We start from the raw sequence: 20,606 nt of genomic DNA, 5'->3' as shown, positions 1-20,606 counted from the left end.
TTTTTTCTCTCGATTTTTTTGTCTCTGGTACTTATAAAGGTATCGACTTATGTTTACATTTTGGGTTTTTGGTTTAAGTATTAATTACAATTTTAATTTGGTTAAATGATAGATTAGACAAAAAATGTTTAGATTTAAAAGATGTTGGGATAGAACTTGAAATTCAAATTAGGTGGGGATATACGTTGTCAAAGTTTTTTTGTGTGGCTAGAAACATAGGCTAAAGTTTCGTGGGGGTGAAGCAAGAACTGGAACTTTGCAGGGGGCTACAACTCGACTACTCCAATTACTTCTTATCTTTTACTCCTGCCAACAATGAGAAAAATAAAATAAAGTCTTTTCTTGCTATTTAACTTTATTACCAGATTATAAACCATAAGTTAAGCAATTTCGGACCAATAACATAAATCGTTTTCTAAAACTTTAATAAGTTAAAGCTAACAAATTCAGAGTCGGAGATCAGCTTCCATTCGATCTAAAATACATTTGGTTGCTACAAAATTCACATGGCATTTTTTTTTTTTTGAAAAAGAAATTCACATGGCATTTTCATATCCATTTAACATGAATCTCATTTGTAATGATCATACAACTTCAGAATAATAAAGTGAGTTAAATATCTCTATTATGCCCTAAAGACCGTGGTCCGTGGGCATGTGGCGAAACTGATATTTTTTTTTGGGGTGTATGTATGTGATGTACAGCTACTCGAAGACTGGCGGTATCGAGAGCAACCAGTACTGACCATAGAAACTGATCTTTACGGAAGAAGGACTAAACCGATCGAGTGACTAAACCAGGCTGTTTAGCAGAGGTAACAACAAATTTCCAAAAAAAAAAGAAACAAAGAAATTTTGAAACAAATTCGTAGCTAATGTATGTTGTTTGTTATATGCATCCACCTAGAAGCCATTTAAAAAACAATTAAAACCTTAAACATCTAATAAGGTAAAATGGATTATATAAGACGGAAATGTACACCAAATAAAATTAATATCGCTTTGCTAGGTTAAAATATGTTGAATGGATCCGGGAGTTCCCCCAAACACTTCAGTGGGTAATCAGCATACATGAAAATTGTATTCCCAATGAAGTGCTCAGAGGAACTCTAGGAGACATCCAACCAAGAATGACGTTTCTAGCTTAATTTAATGTTACACATTGGCTTTGCATGCATGGTTTGAGAAGATGAAAGAAGTCACGTTTATATCTATATTTAAATGCTTTAGAGGACAATCTCCATATTTTATGGATATGACAGTCACCAGAGATAGATAGAGAAAGAGAGAGATCAAAGATGATGACCAAGGCATGCATTTTGAATATAGACGCAAATTTGGGTTAAAGGGAAGAGTAAAGGAATATGAATTTGGAAGAAATGTCCTTACGGGTTTTCACAAGATAGAAAGGATGCAAACACGTAGAGATTCTGTTTTATATGTTTTTAGTGTCCATCGCTCTCTTGTTTAGTACATTCTCCTGCTCCTCAATCTTTCGTATTTTTAATTTATTATACTATAATATGGAGAAAATAACTTATTATACTATCAAATCAATATGGAGAAAAACTTATTGATGTTGATATCAACTCACTACAAAAATAAAACCCGTGAGTTTTGTACTTTTGTATAATATATTGACATTTTGTCATTCCTTGATAAAAGATATGATGAAAACCAGTTTTTATTGATTTATTTATTAACAAGTTCTATTGTTCTTTATTAGCTAACTAAGCTAGGAAAATTAAATTTTAACTAGCCTCATCTGTGGGCGTACGGCATGATATGGAACAAATGTATTGCATTAAAAAAAGCTAAATGTCACATAGATGATGTATATGTCAAACTGAAAGATATGTATAACGAAGAAGCATAATATTTAATAAACACACCAGATGCACTTGTGTGCAGATTGAAAGAATATAAATAATTTTCTATATGTAAACAGGGAATCATTATATAATTGAAAACTAGAAATCTCTCGGTGGAGAATCTTGATTTATTAATCATTTAAAATATCAAAAGTGATTTACCATGGTTAAAATTGCAGTGATGAAGCTATTCTGAAGACATGTATATAGCTAAACTAACATTTTACCAAAACACAAAAGAGCCTATAATTAAGAGAATTCGTTTATTTAATCTATGGTTTTATTAGATTAATATATATATATAAACTATTCTACCAAATACTATGATATAATTAAGCATGACTGCAAACACAGAAAACAAAAAAGTGTATACGAAGGTGTTTATACCACTCTCTCTAACAATATTATTGCATATTATTTCAGTGTACTTTAACAAAAAAAATATATATATATTTCAGTGTAAAGTGCTTACCCGCACTGCATGGGAGATTAAATGGTCTGATCATTTTAAAATCATCGATCGGAGATTATGTTGGGAATAAGATGAGTGGTAATTAAAAAAGAGGAGATAAAGGACTCATCAGAGAAAGAGTCCTTGTAAAGAATTTTCCGTCGTTTCAAAACTATTTCATGCAAAATTGAAAGGACGTATTATATTATCAAATATCTCTAAGAACGCGACTCATAATTTCGACTCCATTCATCTTTCATTTTTTTCAACACGTTGTTTAGTTATATGATTCGAATATATGATCGTTGGTCACATTATAAAAAAATCTCATTGGAAATGAAAGGAAGCATGTGGAGACTCTTTGCATTGTTACGTATAAATAGGCATGTACTGGTAGTGTTGTTTAATTATATTAGGACAGAGCAAGAAGAAGCAAGTCAAATGTTCCCATGAGTTCCCTTTAACGCTTCATTGTTAATGTCAAATCACATTTTCTCTTTAATGTTTGATCGATTTGTATAACACTGAAGTGTTTGGGGGGACTCTTGGTGACATTCTGGCGTTGAAGTGGTAACTGTTGCATGTGTTTTATGGTTTCTTTTGATTAGTAAGCTCTTCGTCTAATTTTTTTTTTTTTTATGATTATTATTGTATTTCGTATGGTTTGCTTTAACCATATTGTGATTTACCATTCAAGCACGTTCGACATTGTCAAAACTATACAAGACACGGAGTCCACAATTTCTTCTAAGGTTAACCAGAGATCCGAGTCGAAGTCTATACATCTTCCCTTCGAAAAACATTTTCTCCCTCTGTAAAAATCGAACTAGGGAACTCAAGATGCACAAGCTTTGATGGATTCGAAATTTTTGCAACTAGCTCACAACTTATTTAGTTAACATTATCCATAATCCTCTTTATGTTGCTAACCTACATGGATGTATATATGTTTTATTCCCGTTTGTTTGTTCTCACTTCTCAGTGCCCAAATGTAAAACACAAAATTTAAAATTCAGATTTTCGATTCAGCTTTTTGTTGTTGTTGTCTTCTTGTTTTATACTCACACTGTCACAGAGACATGCATTGTTCTATGCACAAGCTTTTATTGCATACAATGAACTTTATCAATGTAGTATACTATTATTATTCAGCTTAAGATGGTTTAATATATTAATTTATTGGCATGTTGCTGTAATTTTTATTTATTAATTTGGATGTACATATGGGAATTACGAATAAAGATGGAAATAAAATACGTTTCTTATCTATATATATACTTGGAAGACTTAGAGGATATTCCCCATATCATTTGAGCCAGAGATAGAGAGAGAGATCAAAGGAAGATGACCCAAACAAGCATTTTGAATATAGACGCATACTTGGGTTAAAGGAAAGAGCAAGAGGGAATATGAATTCTAATGAAAAGTCCTCAAGACTTTTCACAAGATATAAAGGAGATTCTTTTTATATCCTTATTATAGATAGTGCTCATACTAGTAATTGTAATTGAGATTCTTTTTATGGGAGGATCTGAAGCACCACCAGGATTCGCCAATGATCCGAAATAAACCATGGATGGTAATAGGAGATTTCAATGAAATATTGAAGATCGATGAACATTCCCTTCATGACGCCCAGCCTATGGTCTTTCCGGGTATGAGAGCATTTCAAGACGTTGTGCAGTACTGTTATTTTAACGATATGCAGTCCCATGGTCCTTCATATACCTGGTGTAACAAGCGAGAATATGGTCTTATTTGTAAGAAGCTGGACAGAGTTCTGGTCAATGCCTCTTGGCTTGTGAAGTACCAACAGTCAGACAGTGTCTTTGAAGCTGGGGGTTGTTCGGACCACCTACGATGTCGCATTAAAATTGGTGCTGATGCACCACAAACTCGAAAGCCTTTTAAATTCACCAATGCTTTGGTACATGATCAACGGTTTTTGCCTTTGGTAAAGGAGTTCTGGGATAGTACTGAACCGTTGTATCACTCAACGTCTGCATTATTCCGTTTCTCGAAGAAACTCAAAGCTCTGAAGCCACACATCAAGCAGTTCAGTAAAGAGGCACTTGGTGATCTGACTAAAAAGACAAAAGCGGCTTTTGGGGATTTATGCCAAGCTCAGTTGGCGACCTTACAACATCCAACAGAGCTGGCTATGAAGCAGGAAGCTGTTGCTTATAACCGCTGGATACTTGTTTCCGATTTAGAAGAAAAATACCTGAAGCAGAAGTCCAAACTCTATTGGCTCAAGGTGGGTGATGGAAACAATAAGGCCTTGTACAACACTGCCAAGATTCGTGAGCTTAAAAATGCGATTCGCGAGATCGTATGCTCTGATGGTTCTATAGTTGATACACATGAGGCCATAAAACTTGAGGCGAAGAGGTTTTTTCATGCTTTCCTGGGTCATAAGTTGTCTCACTATCAGGGGATTCCAGAAGAAGAGTTGAGTTCGTTACTGAGCTATCGGTGTTCTGATGCTGATAGAGCACACTTAGCAAAGGATGTAACGGAGGTTGAGATAAAGGACACCCTATTCTCTATGCCAAATGATAAAAGTCCCGGTCCCGATAGTTTTACCGTTGAATTCCTCAAATCTACCTGGTCCATTGTGAAAAATGACTTCATATCCTCTATTCAGTCTTTTTTCAAATATGGTTTCCTTCCTAAAGGTGTATGACCACCTCTGACTACACTCCCTTGATTGAAAGAATTAGGGAGCGAATAGGAAGCTGGACAGCAAGACACCTTTCTTTTGCGGGTCTCCTACAACTCATCAGTTCGGTTATTCACAGTCTTACCAACTTTTGGATGTCTGCCTTCCGTCTACCACGTGCCTGCCTCGCAGAAATTGATTGCTTATGTTCTGCATTTCTATGGTCTGGACCTACTCTCAATACAAAAAAAGCAAAGGTGTCATGGTTGGAGGTGTGCCTTCCAAAGGACGAAGGAGGACTGGGTCTGCGGTCATTATAGGAAGTAAACACAGTCACCTGTCTCAAGCTTATCTAGCGAATCCTATATGCCAATTCCCTTTGGACCAAATGGATTCGCGCTTACTTGTTGAAACATGGATCCTTCTGGTCGACAAGTGAGACCTCTACTGCAGGCTCTTGGATGTGGCGAAAATTATTGAAATACAGAAGTATCGCTTCAGATTTTATTAAATATGATGTTAATAATGGACAGAGTATCTCATTTTGGCATGATAACTGGTCACCACATGGTCGTCTCCTGGATATTACGGGACAGAGGGGATGCATCGATTTGGGGATCAGTCTACTCGCCACTGTTGCTGAGGCTTTACATCACAGAACTCGAAGACACCGAGTCGACCACCTGAATCAAATTGAGGGGGTAATCACGAATAAACGCAACAGGGGGTTGGCGGAGCAAGAGGACATTATCCTCTGGAAAGGTCACGGAGATAGGTATAAGATTTCTTTCCACTCGAAAGAGACATGGGAAACAATCTGAGTTGCTAAACCGCAGAAGAATTGGTATGTAGGTGTATGGTTCACCCACGCAACACCTAAATACTCCTTTTTGGCCTGGCTTGCAATACTTAATCGTCTCACGACAGGTGAATGAATGCAGAAATGGACGTCTCAAGTTGATGAATCATGTGTTTTATGCCGTGACCCGCACGAAACACGCAATCATCTCTTTTTCACCTGCTCCTACACTAATGAAGTTTGGACAGGGCTCACTTCGAAGCTCCTCCTAAACTCCTTCTCCACAGACTGGGACTCAGTCCTCCTGCTCCTCACGGATACAACTCTCGGGAAGGATACTATGTTTTTGCTGAGGTATGTTTTCCAAGCTGCAGTTCATCTCTTGTGAAAAGAACGAAACAACAGACGTCATGGGGAAACTCCATCCGCCTCTTCTTTGCTCATTCAACAGCTCGACAGACAGGTACGCAACAGGCTCCTCTCCATCCAGCCAAATGATCGCTACCAAGGATGTCTGGCTCTCTGGCTAGCATCACGTTAACAAGTTTTCTCTTTCCACAGAATTTGCAAACAATTTTGTATTCTTTTTAGCAATCTCTGAACAAAAGCGAGTATAACCACCTGCTGCACCTTGATGTAAACAGTTTTTTCGAATAAATTTTACATTTTATTCAAAATTTTTTTATAGAATGTGGGATTGTGAAAACTTAAAAGAAACATAGTTAAAAGGTAAAAAAAAGAACAAATGAGTTATTTTGTGTAGTATTTTTCTTTGCAAGAAGTATTTTGTTGCAAGTAACATATAATAAATTTTGGCGGTAATTGTCGTGATCTATCATCTATGAATGTAAAACATAAAAAAAAATAGAGAATGATTTATATTAATATTTTTCCAGCAGTTTTGTCTTGAAGATATTTACAACCAATGTCATTATCATTAAAAAAAAATTTAAAAAATTGAAAGATAAAATCGAAATATGCATAAATAAGGTATGTGAATTAAATATCCTCCTATCAATCAAGTAAAATGTTCCTAAATTATCTCCAACTCCGAGCCTAATTTTCTGCAAGACTAAACAAAATTTTCGCCATTCTAATATAGGAAAATCTATATTCGCTCCAATCAATCATATTCAATTAATTCAAAATTTTTAGTTTTATCTAAAATTTTAATGTTATTATCTATATAGCTAATTAATTTTTATAAAAGGTATAAAAAATATATTATTTAATAAACTTTACTAATTTAAATTTTTATGGGACGGGTTCTGATCAATATTCTTATAAATTTAAAATGTCAATAATCCATCGCTACGACAATCGGCTTTATATACTAAATAGTAATAAATTTCTATAAATATTATTTATATAGAAAATATAGGTCTGCCGTGTACTGTTAAAAGACAGTCCTCACAATTAAGTCTATCGGGATTACGGATTTTATCAAGGTACGTCTGCGGTTGGCGGGTTGTCCCAAAAACTACAAATATATGATTAAAATAAATATATTATATATAAGTAATATTTTTACATAGTTATGTATATATAATACATGAAATAGGTTATAACGTGAGGAAATTTCATTTGTACCAATTAAGATATTTACAAAATATCAATATTATAAGTTATTTAAAAAAAAAAAATCTTTGCCACTAAAATTTTAAAGAATAATTAATATAAAATTTAGGCTGGGGACATGCTTAGCATAACTTTAACGACTGCGGTCTTAGCGGGTTGGCCCGCTGTGGTCCAAGAAAAAAGAAATGAGAACCAAACACCTCTATATACATGATTATTATAAACAAACAGGTACAACTTAATAATATAAAAATATATTAATACTATAAATTAATTTATAACAAAAATCAATTATTGTGTTGTATACCCCAGATTAAATCGTAGAATTAACAATCAAAATATACAATCTTAAACATCATATAAAATATATAAAATTAATTAACAATTACAACTTGAAATTTAATGATTTTAGTAAAAAAAATAATCCTACCGTAGTCATATCAGTTATGTAAATATGTAATGCAGCATTAGTAGTGCTCCTACCTTATTTCGTCATGCATATAAGTCAGTACTTAATTGATTCTGAGTTTCTGACATCATCTATTTGACTTCAGCTTTTCAATGCAATATATCAATGAGCAATCGATTTTTTTTTCTTTCTTTTTATATAAAATAAACAAAAGCAAATGTCAATATATTAGCCAATTTCTTGGATTTGTTTGTAGAGAACTGATATCAACAATATTACTAAGAGAATACCAAATTAAATAACGGAGTTGCATGCAACTGTAGTGTAGTGTAGCGAAGACAAAACAAGAAATATTTGCACTTAGACCTACTTTCTCTTAATCTTATTGCATTTAGAACTACTTCTAGTTATTGGTATATTTTTGTCAAGTTTTTTACATAGCCTTCACTTCTTTTTACCCTTATAATCTTCAATCTAACTGAACTATTAACTGAACTACTAACTAACCGAATCACTATAGCTAACCCATTTCACTGTAGTTACTCAATTTTTTTTGTTTTTTACTCCAAAATTTTAAACCTGATAAAAGTAAAAATTTAAAATCAACCAACATTCCCAAATTTTTCAACCCCCAATTTCCGAAACCCTAGATCTTCAAATGCTCAAGCCCTAAATCCCCAAATACTCAATTCTCAATTCTCAATCCCTAATTTTCCAAATCCTCAATCCCTAATTCCCCAAATTCTCAATCTTTAACCCCAACATTCATCCCCTTTTGTCGGAACCCCTTCATTCCCATGCAAATGGCAAATAACCGTCACATTTCTCGATTCTTCAAACCCTCGTCAAGCGCTTACGCTGGTACATCCAACAATGAATCCGTCGACTGTGATGACCTTCTCCCACGCCGTATGTTCGCTACAGATCGTCACCCTGATGCTAGGCTTAATGTTTACTCTCGGCCAGATATCCTCACCGCCATATACAAGGTTCTTAAAGGCACTCCGGAATTTGAGAGGATTCTTGGGTTTAGTTTGGGGTCTCTTTTCAGGCTTCGGATTATTGAGTCCTCTATATCATGTAACTTACTCCACTCTCTCCTTTGTAGACAGGTTCTATCCAAAAAAAAATACGAAATGTGGACTGTTTTTGGTGGATACCCCATGAGATTTTCCTTGATAGAGTTTGGAGGTGGTACTGGTTTACCTTGTGGCGAATTTCCTGAAGACTACGACCCCGAAGATGACCCTACTCCTTATGCTGATGGTGAATGTTACCGGGACAAGTTGATTGGGGAAGATCGAAAGGCAACTTTAGCTGATGTCCACAATATTTTTGCAAACCCTGCCATCACTGATCAAGATCGAAAGCTTCGTCTTGCTCTTCTTCTCATTGTTGATGGTGTACTGATTGCCTCCAGCCAAACCCATAGACCGACGTGGAAGTATGTCGAGATGCTTGAAGACATTGATTCGTTCCTAGCATTCCCTTGGGGTAGAGAATCTTTTCTGAAGACTATTTCTACAGTGAGACCTGATTTGAAATCCCAACCAAAACCAGTGGCTAAAAGAGCTAGACATCAGGCCAATGTTCCTAAACCGGTGGACCCATTACAGAGTTTCACTGCGAAGCTGCAACAGAAGACTTTTCGTTTGCATGGATTCCCTCTAGCCCTTCAACTGCTCGCATACCGTAACATCTCTGGCTTACTTGATAAGATACAAGGGGCTGGTGATCCACATACATTTTTGGAATGGGATTCAATTGGCCTTCCAAAGAACAATCTACCGCTAACTGATGTATTATCTGTAGAGCATTATTCAGACGTAAGTTCTTTATTCATTTTACTTTTTCACCATATCCACATGGATACAATTTAAAATTTTATTTTGTATCCACAATCGTAGTTATCAGTAACCCCTTATCTTGATATTGTTCCACCGGAACCCGGTTAGGGAGAGTGGGACGATGAAGTTAAAGATAAAAGGATTGCACATTTGCAGTCTAAAATTGAACAAGGGCACATTTTCACAAAGAAAGAGTGGCCTGGTGGCGATTGTTCTTTGCCATTGATATCTTTCCCTGAAAAGATGGCGCCAAGCATACACAGGAAACACATTGTGCCAAGGCGTAAAGAAGTTTCTTCAAAACTTCGTGTAAAACACGATCCACCAACACCCTATTCCTCAATGTCTAGGAGGCCCCGCGTCCTCAATGCAAATACTGACGAGGACTGGGTGGCTGATTTCAAATTGGCTTGGGAGAAAGAGTTCCAGTCTTTTAAAGAAGCTACAGAAAGTAAGTTTAAGATATTAGAAGCTGAAAATAAGAAACTTCAGGCAAAGATTAACGAACTCAGAGTCCGTAGCAGGTTTAGACAACGGCTTCGATGCCCTCTCTGGTTACTAAGGAAACCTGCACATTTTAATCCTCCAAACAAAAAGGATTCCGCAGCATCCAGTGTGCCAAAAGATCAGTCTACTAACGCTCCCGATGATGTGGCAGATAACGTAACCATCAGGACACCATTACCAACTGCTAACTTATCTCCTACCAAACCAGTTACCTCTCCTGATGATATTCTATCAAGCGATCACGACTGGGTACAATATATCCACCCATTTTGTACCAAGGTAATTCACTCATACCTGCATTGTGACTAACCATTGTCCTTAACATTGAGCTCTCTCTTTAATTACGCAGGATCCTTCACCTGAAATCATTCCTCCCACTAACACTTATGGAACTCAGGATGTGTCCCCTGATTTTGTTTCGGATTCTGGTATCAAACCCGTTTATGACACCGAAACTAAGGTTAGCGACATTTCCATCTTTAGTATTAAAGCTACCTTTGTATGACACCGTTTATTATCTAACCAACTTTTGGGTAGGAGGGATCTCCTTTGTATGACACTATCACCAAACCTCAACCGTATACCACATTGTTAAATGACTTCATAGGCAACTCTAGTCAGCATTATGTTCCATACAACGAACCTCAGGGGATCGAGGTATTTAACTACCTGTCTTATGAACTTTCAACTAACCAAACATCTCAGAGGTTGCCACTCTAACTTGTTGTACTCATGCGCATATCATTCAGAATATTGATGCTGCTAATGTATTAGAAGCCCCTTGTCTTGCGTTGAATCTATATCGTCATGAGGTTTAAACCTACTTAAAGTGTTATCTCTCATATTTCAAATATTTATCCTCCTTATACTCATATAACTTCTTCAGGTCTCCCCGATGAGTCTCCCGTTGGGTCCAAGGAAGCAAACAACGACGACCAGCAGGTAACAATCTAGCTCTTTTCTATCCACTAATGACAATCCATTTTATAACAATCCATATCTAACACTCCATTTCTAACTATCCACTTATAACAATCCAATTAGAACAACCAATTTAGAAGTCTCAATTTCCAACTATCAGTTACTAACTATCCATTCCTAACTATCCATTTCTAACTATCCATGTCTAAATTCATCTTTAAATGTCAATTTATAAGTCATCAGTCCTCACTATCAATTTTTATCTATCCATTCCGAACTATCCATCCGAGTCACCCTGTCCATTTTCATCTACCAGTTCTCCTTCTTATTGACGATCCTTTCATCGTCTTGCCTCTGTAGGTTTCTGGTGAGAGCGAGGAAGATGACAAGGCCGCGGTAGATTCGAAGTCATCTGACACCGAGGACCCACAGGTAATCAAAAAATATCTAAATGCTTTGCTCCACATGCTTTTCTACCCCCACCTTCGCCAGCTATTGTCCTTATTATCTACGTTCATTTACTATTCTTCCTTTTTTAGGTATCTGATGTAAGCCAGGACAAGGACAAGGCTGCTGTTGATACTAATAAAACTAACAGCGATGAACAACAGGTAACAAATTTTGCATCTATATCTTTACTATCCATACTACCCTATCCACATAGACAACATATTTGACTACATATAAGTCTTCTTACTATCACATTGAATACATCAAACTCTTCTCGCTGCCATTCACCCATCCATAACAAGGAATCAGACAGCAACGACAGCGAGGTTTTAATCTATGGAACCCGTTTTCACCCTTTTTATTTGGAGTTAACCAGCCCTACTATTGGGTTTATCTTATACCTTTTATTTTGTTCTCTCGACAGACCGATGCTACGCCCGCATAATATGTTTCTCTCAGCGATTCTTCTCCTGCGCGACCAACAGAAAGGGCTGCCCTCTCTGAAAAAGAAGCTACCCTTCTACTTGTTGTAATGGATATGCCTGCAAGGGACCATCACATAGCCCTAACGCTTTACTTCGTGTTGAGAAAGATCTGGCATCTTTGATGAAGAAAACACTTAAATCATCCCCTAACACGTAATATCCTACTTACTACACTTTTTTCCATTGAGTTTGACACAACAAGAAAATAACCATGTGTGGATACGAACTGCAGGACACACATTACCCTATGTGGCTACGAACTTAACAATCACATTTTCAAACAACTTGCGAGGCCTCAGAATTGGGTTAGCACTTTGGTAAATTTTCTATCAAATCTTGAGCTCTCCCCTTATAACAACCCTTTGACTCTTCTGCATTTTTCCTTTCGCAGCACATGGAAGTTCTAGTTGATCTCCTGCAATCAAAGCTTGCTCATGTCCTGTCCATTGAGCGCAATCTGGCAATCCTCTTTGTTTGCAAACTACTTCCCTTTACAAAGTTCTTTACCATCATCCTCAAAGTCCAGATCTGGGATCTCTTCCCTCTCAAACTCTGTGTCGTCAAACAGAGGAGGGATATCGAACTCCTCATCATCAATATCTTCTAGCTTCTTACTGTCCACGGCGGAGCCATTCCTCTGTCCACAAACATTTGACCACGTGGCCGACGCAGCAAGTTCACCGTCTATAGATCTCAGACCCATATTTGCTTCTTCAGATCTCACATCAAAACTTGTCTTCGATTTCTCTTCTTCTTTTAAAGGAGTAGCCCCTACTAACACCATATGGTCAAAACATGAAAATGTATTACACATAACCTCAGCAACATTAACTCGACCAAACTGATCTCCTATGAAATTCCCCCAAAACTCCTTATCATAGTCTTTTGGGGTAATGGTTACCTCTGCCACCTCAACTTCTTCTTCCTCTTCAACATCTTCATAACTATCTGTAACTACATACCCTCCTGAATCACTCCTCTTCTCCTCAGCCTCTACATCCCCTCTGTTAAGCCTATCGCACTTAATTTTTCCCTCAATTTCTGCGACTCCAGCCATGATATCATCATCAACTTGAGTAGTCTCAATAACTACTGTCTTCGAACCGACAATACATGCTTTTCCCAAAATAAGTTCTTCACTTGCACTATTACTAAGACCAGATGACGAACCACAGCTCTGCTTTTTGTGACTTCCCTCTTTCGAGACTATCAAACCCTCATGATTAGCCCTTTTCCTAACATTTTCAAACGTAACAAACAAATTCAACCCTCGGTTCAGACGCAACATCCCTATATAGTACTCCAGCCCAACATTAGTAGTCACAACAACTGGGGGCGTCCTCACCCCCGTTGTCAATTGCATAAATGTAGGGATGCAGTAGCTAAGTGTCGCCTTCTTCTCCACCAAATCGAATTCAGCCACCACCGAATCTTCCAATTCAACTAAACTCGCCGACGCCGTCAAAGGAACTACACGCGACAAAAGCATGTTATTCACTTTAAACCCCCAAACGCCATCCCTCGAGCAACTCCAAAGGCCGGAAATCACGACACAGTAAGAAGGGAAATTATCCTGCATTACGTTTCATAAAACCCGATTACTCACCCATCCACAAATAACAAGTTACATAAATCGGAAAAAACCCTATCCACATGAATGCCAAACACATACCTGCGCAGCCATGTCTCCCAAAACCCTACAGCAGCTTCACGTTTCTCATCCACAACCTGTCTCACTTTATTGTAACTCATAAAACATCCAACCTGTCGTCCAAAAAGGGAACTGAAACTACTATTATTTTCAGCCATTAGATCTAAACTAACAGTTGGATGAAGACATTAAGTCTCAGGGCAGTTTGGGAAAGAGAAATTGACACCTAAGCCAATAACTTGACAAAAGTATAGCAATAGTTAAAAGTAGGTCTAAGTGCAATAAGATTGAGAGAAAGTAGGTCTAAATGCCAATGACCCTAAAAAGAATCTCCTTTTATCTCTTGTGAAAAGTCTTGAGGACTTTTCATTAGAATTCATATTCCCTCTTGCTCTTTCCTTTAACCCCAGTATGCGTCTATATTCAAAATGCTTATCTGGGTCATCTTCCTTTGATCTCTCTCTCTATCTCTGGCTCAAATGATATGGGGAATATCCTCTAAGTCTTCCAAGTATATATATAGATAAGAAACGTATTTTATTTCCATCTTTATTCGTAATTCCCATATGTACATCCAAATTAATAAATAAAAATTACAGCAACATGCCAATAAATTAATATATTAAACCATCTTAAGCTGAATAATAATAGTATACTACATTGATAAAGTTCATTGTATGCAATAAAAGCTTGTGCATAGAACAATGCATGTCTCTGTGACAGTGTGAGTATAAAACAAGAAGACAACAACAACAAAAAGCTGAATCGAAAATCTGAATTTTAAATTTTGTGTTTTACATTTGGGCACTGAGAAGTGAGAACAAACAAACGGGAATAAAACATATATACATCCATGTAGGTTAGCAACATAAAGAGGATTATGGATAATGTTAACTAAAGAAGTTGTGAGCTAGTTGCAAAAATTTCGAATTCATCAAAGCTTGTGCATCTTGAGTTCCCTAGTTCGATTTTTACAGAGGGAGAAAATGTTTTTCGAAGGGAAGATGTATAGACTTCGACTCGGATCTCTGATTAACCTTAGAAGAAATTGTGGACTCCGTGTCTTGTATAGTTTTAACAATGTCGAACGTGCTTGAATGGTAAAAGAACCAAATAGAAATCACAATATGGTTTTTTTTGTTAAAAGGCATAAATCACAATATGGTTAAAGCAAACCATACGAAATACAATAATAATCATAAAAAAAAAAAAAAAAAATTAGACGAAGAGCGTACTAATCAAAAGAAACCATAAAACACATGCAACAGTTAACTGCATTGCATGGGAATCCTGGTGTTTAACCGGATTGCATGGGAATTGAAATTAATTGTAATTAAATGGCCTGATCATTTTTCTTTGTAGGTTATATGTATATAAGTAATTCACTATAATATTTCTTTTACATATTAAACTGTAAACTTCAATGGGAGAATATTAGTTAAGAGCATTGTTGTGGTGACTGGTGGGTGAGTGGCAATAAAAAAAAATGAAGGAGAAAAGACGTATCAAGGAAAGAGTCCCATGCAGAGAATATAATACTTCTGTCGTTTCAAAACATTTCAAGTAAACTTAGGGACACAATATATAAATATTCGGTCAATTATCTAACGAAACCCATAATTTCGACTCGATTCATCTCTTTCAAATTTCCACACGTTCTTTGATTTTATGATTCGGATATATGATTATTGGTCCCACTATAGTTTTTTTTTTTTTTTGGGGTCAAATTGAGAATTATGAAGGAAGAATCGGAGACCCCTTTGAAATGATATAAATAGGCACAATTATTTATAGCGTTGTTTATCAGGATCGATCAAAGAGCTAGAAGAAGAGAGTCAAATGTCCCCATGAGTTCCCTTTAACGCTTCATTGTTGTTAATACACCAAAAACACATATGTTTTCTTAAAATGTCTGTTCGGTTTGTATATAACAACACTGAAGTGTTTGGGGGGACTCTTGGTGCCATTATGGCGTTGAATTGGCTTATATATTATTGCAGCGGTTTTAATCATGGTTTCTTTTTAAATCAGTTTTTTTTTCGAATGTTTTTCTTAGGGTGAGGTTAGTGTTGTTTAATCGAACTGGATTATTAACAGAACCAGTTATCGACCGGTTTGATAACCTAATTTGAGGACGGCACGTCATCAAACTGCTATCCCCGTGTTTCACTCCTAGGGAGGGGCGGATCCAGGAGAATTATTAGTATGGGGCACATATCTAATAATTAATAAATATGTGGCCAAAAATTATAATATATATGTGGCAAAAAGAGAATAAAGCACCGTTATCGGACCGGCATTATTTAGCACCGTTATCCGATAACCGGTATTATTTAGCACCGGTTAACCGGCATTATTTAGCGCCGGGATTATTTAGTCTGAAAAAAGCACCGTGACCAGTGTTCGGTGGCTTATATAGCACCGTTATCGGTTCTCTCGTCCGGCATCACTATCTTTTTCAGTGGTGGTGGCCGGTTTTTGTCTGGCAGTGTCTGGTTACCTCAACGGACGTTGGCCAGTTCTTGTTTTTGCAAGCTGTGTTTTTCAGCCGTACATCGGACCTCTCTGTTTTTATCCGATAGCTTGTTTTCCTTTTAATAATGACCGGATTTTTTCCGGTGTTGGAGAAAGTTCTATTGTCATATATCTCTACGCCGATCTTCTTGGTTTAAGACAGTTCTGGTTTTGATAGTGTCAGGTTCCTGATTAAAAGCTCATTTCTTTTGCTTGTTATGATTACCGTTTCGTTGTTATGGTTAAGGAACCAGAGATTCAATTGGGCAAGTAATCAGTTGTGGATAGTTCAGTTTGGTGATCTGCGATTGTTATCACCGGTGATCAACAGAAGATTTGATTGCTCGGAGTTTGGTTTTTCCGGCGACGATCTAAAATCATCGGAAGTTGAGTCTAATGCAGCGAAGGATGTGTAATCAACACGTGTCTTTTATCGTGTGACGCATCATGTGAGCTGAACTGCTGAAGAGTTGTTGGTTTTGCTCTCTCTTTTCCCTTCTCGAAGGATTTTAATCTTGGATTTATTTTGTGGGCTTTAATTTCTTCAAAGTCCACTAGATACTGTTTGTAGAATGATTTGGGTGATAGGCTTCTATCAATAATAAATAAAACTCAGTTGACAAAAAAAAAAATGTGATATCACTTCAAATCCTTTATATATACTATTATATAGATGGATTAAAATAGTCAAACAGAAAATCTATACATATACAATTTTATATATCCATTAGATTAGTCACAACCAAATCACTCGCCAAGTGTAGTATATACGGTTATGATGACTTAGTTTAGTTAACAAAGTGGTGGAACATCACAATACAAAAGTTAACAAAGTGGTGGAACATGACAATAGAAAAAGGATAATTTCAATGGTTGATTGCATAATATAAATCTAATAATTTAATTAAAAAAAATGGTCTCTAACCTTGCATTGGTGAGAACTAGAGAAACAAAGGGAAGAACCAGAGAAACAAAGGGACAGAAAAAAGAGTAATAGAGTTTTTAATTAGGTTACAATTTAAGGATTAGTCGATTAGGTATATTCTTTATATATAATATAATAATACAAGCGAAGTAATTGATTAGGTATATTATTTAGTAATTTTTAGATTAGCCGATTAGGTATATTCTTTAATTAGGTTACAACTTAAGGATTATGAAATGTTCACGATGTAATTGATTTAGTTTACAAAAGAAAGTTTTAAGATATTAGTTTGTATTTACCTTAATAAAATACAATGATGATTCTCTATGTAAAACTATATTTAACTGGTTAATCAATGTTTGACAAAAAATGTCATAATACCATTACAATTTTTATGACTTAAATTATCATAACAATTTTGTCACTGTTTATGACAACTTTTTATCACAAATTAAAATGTAGTATTATAACTAAACAATTACGAATTTTTTATTAAATAAACTAAAAATATTAGAATAAACATTTATTCAATAACCATTTGCACCCATTTGCCTTTAATAAAAAATATCAGGAAAAAATATATAATGGGTGCAAAGGGTTGTTTAAAATTGAATAAACTAAAAATATTAGGTTGAATAAAATTTAGTTGAATATCATTCAGTCTATTCATCTAAAAAAAAGTGGATGAACAATCTTGTTGTACAATTAGGGTGGAGAATCGATCAAACTGAAATATATGTATAACAAAGAAGCATAGTAATATTAAATAAACACACACACATGCACTTGTGTACAGATTGTAAGAGTATAAATAATTTCCTATATGTACACATTAGGGCTGGGCATTCGGGTAACCCGTTCGGGTTCGGGTATTATCCATTCGAGTTCAGGTATTACCCATTCGGGTTCGGGTAAACGGGTTTAGAAATATATAACCATTGGGTATTTTTAGATATATGGGTTTGGTTCGGTTTGGGTACTATCGGATTCGGGTCGGTTTGGGTTACAAATTTTAGAACTCGATTAGTACCCGAACTACCGGGTACCCGAAAAAATATAATTAAATTTAGTTAAATTTTGACTTACATAACAAAATATTTTAGATATTTTGCATTATACTAATGATAAATATTATAAATATGTTTATATGTTCGGGTTTAATGGGTACCCAAACGGGTACCGGGTATTACCCGACCCTAACCTAAACCCACGGGTATTAAAAAATAGAATCTAATAGGGTTTTATAGGCAAATCCGTACCTAACCCGAACCCGGTTTTTCGGGTCGGGTTCCGAATTGAATATTCGGGTACGGTTTTTATGCCCAGACTTAGTACACATGAATAATTATATAATTGAAAACAAGTCTCTCGGTGGAGGATCTCGATTTATTATCATTTAAAATATCAAGTGATTTGTACCATGGTTAAAATTGCAGTAAAGATACTTTTGAAGACATGTATATAGTTAAACTAACATTTTATCAAAACACAAAAGAGCCCAACAAAAAAATTAGATATTAAACGGGATTAATCGAAGATTAGTTTTGGGTTCTTTTATTAAATTAATAAGAACATAAAAATATATAGTACTAAAGATTTTATATATATATATATATATATATATATATAAATATATATAATTCTATTTATGTTGAAAGAAAAAAAAAACATAAACATAATTTTAAAATAAAATTATATGATTTTCATTAAAATTTTGTAGAATAGTTATTGTTAACCATTATAAACTGTTAATTTAAATATCTAAAGAACAAAATTATATATATCTAATTTATATTTTGGTTCCAAAAATAATCTGTATACAAAAAATTAAGTGAGAAGTAATTGAATTAGACGTAATTAGATTCTATATGTTGCAGCAATTAGTTATTAATTGAAACAGTGAACATGGACATATCGATTTTATAAAGTGTAATCGGTGGTAAGAGAGACTTTTTAAAGCAAGGAATGTATAGGAAGTTGTTTATACCACTCTGACAATTATTATAGCATATTATTGTTACACCTCTATTCGTGCTGGTTTTTATTCTTTCATTTTTTAATTTAAATTTGTATCGATATGTGTATAAAAGTATCTGGAATTGCATGTATTAGGAGGTAGGAAGTATATATATAAAACCTTTAACAAAAAAAATTAGTTCATTTAAGGCGACCGTTGATTCAGTTGTAAATGTAAAATAAATTAGTTTACTTAAGGTATGATTTACATGTAAATGTAAAATAAAAGTTTTACTAGAATATCAATACGATTAAACTGTTCTGATTTATTTTGCTTCAGTTTTATGAATTTTTTACACAAAACCTTTTGACCCTGATTTGGTTTGGTTTTAGTTTAAACATTTTGGTTTGTTCGGTTTAAATTTTCGGTTACACAAATTGTTCCAAGTGACGACCTGATTTTTTTTACGTATTGTTCAAGACAACTATGACAATGCTCGCCGTGAGTTTGAGACGATATCGTTTCTAAGGCTTATAGCCGTTTTTTGTTGCCGAGAAAGAAAAAGCTTTTGTGGTTTAAGGGTGTTGGAAACCATCTTTTTTGTGTCAACAAAACTTTCTAGTTCGTCCATGAACACTACATAGAAGAAGTGATAATTAGAAACAGGAGATGATGAACAAGAGATGAAAAGAAGAGATAATTTGAAATTCAAACCTGAAGATGTCAGAGAATCGAGGATGTTGTTTTGAAGATGTTGTAATTTAAAGCTTTTGATCTCATCGAGAAGATCCACACGAGACAACACATCAGTCTTGAAGAGTTTTAAAACGTCATAAAAGGCTTGTAGCCGTTTTTTTGTTGCCCTCCAGAGAAAGAAGAATTGTTATTTTTTTGTTCATACTTCAATAAGAAGTTGTCTTCATTTGTTGTCATATGTCCAATATGTTTAGTGCTTATAGTTTTATGTTCTTAAATAGATATTGTTGATATATCTAAATAAAATGACAATTAATCAATTGTATTTTTGGTTTTATTATTATTATTCGTATATTATATATTGAATCAATGTTTAAAATTATAAAAATACCAAATATATTATCCATTTATATTAGTATTATATTTTTCTAATTGTACTCATATAGCACTTAAATCATTTTGTCATTCAAGAATTGCATTGCTCCACCTTCAAATTGTAATCACACGTAAATCGGATTAGATGTAAAATAATTAGTTCATTTAAGGCGACTGTTCATTCAGTTGTAAATGTAAAATAAAATTAGTTTATTTAAGGTATGATTTTAAATGTAAATGTAAAATAAATTTTTAACCAGAATATCAATACGATTAAACTGTTCTGATTTATTTTGCTTCGGTTTTGTGAATTTTTTACACAAAACTTTTTGACCCTTGATTTGGTTTGGTTTCAGTTTAAATATTTTGGTTTGTTCGGTTTACCACATGAGTTAAAACTTTTTGACCATGAGTTTGAAACGACGTCGTTCGAAGTAAAATAGCAGCAGCACGACGTATCTCTCTCTCTCCCGACAAAAAAAAAACGAAAAAAAAAAAAAAAAAAAAAA

This window comes from Camelina sativa, chromosome 3, assembly GCF_000633955.1.
Source record: "Camelina sativa cultivar DH55 chromosome 3, Cs, whole genome shotgun sequence".
Classification (NCBI taxonomy): Eukaryota; Viridiplantae; Streptophyta; class Magnoliopsida; order Brassicales; family Brassicaceae; genus Camelina; species Camelina sativa.
Note: the sequence above shows the minus strand (reverse complement) of the source record.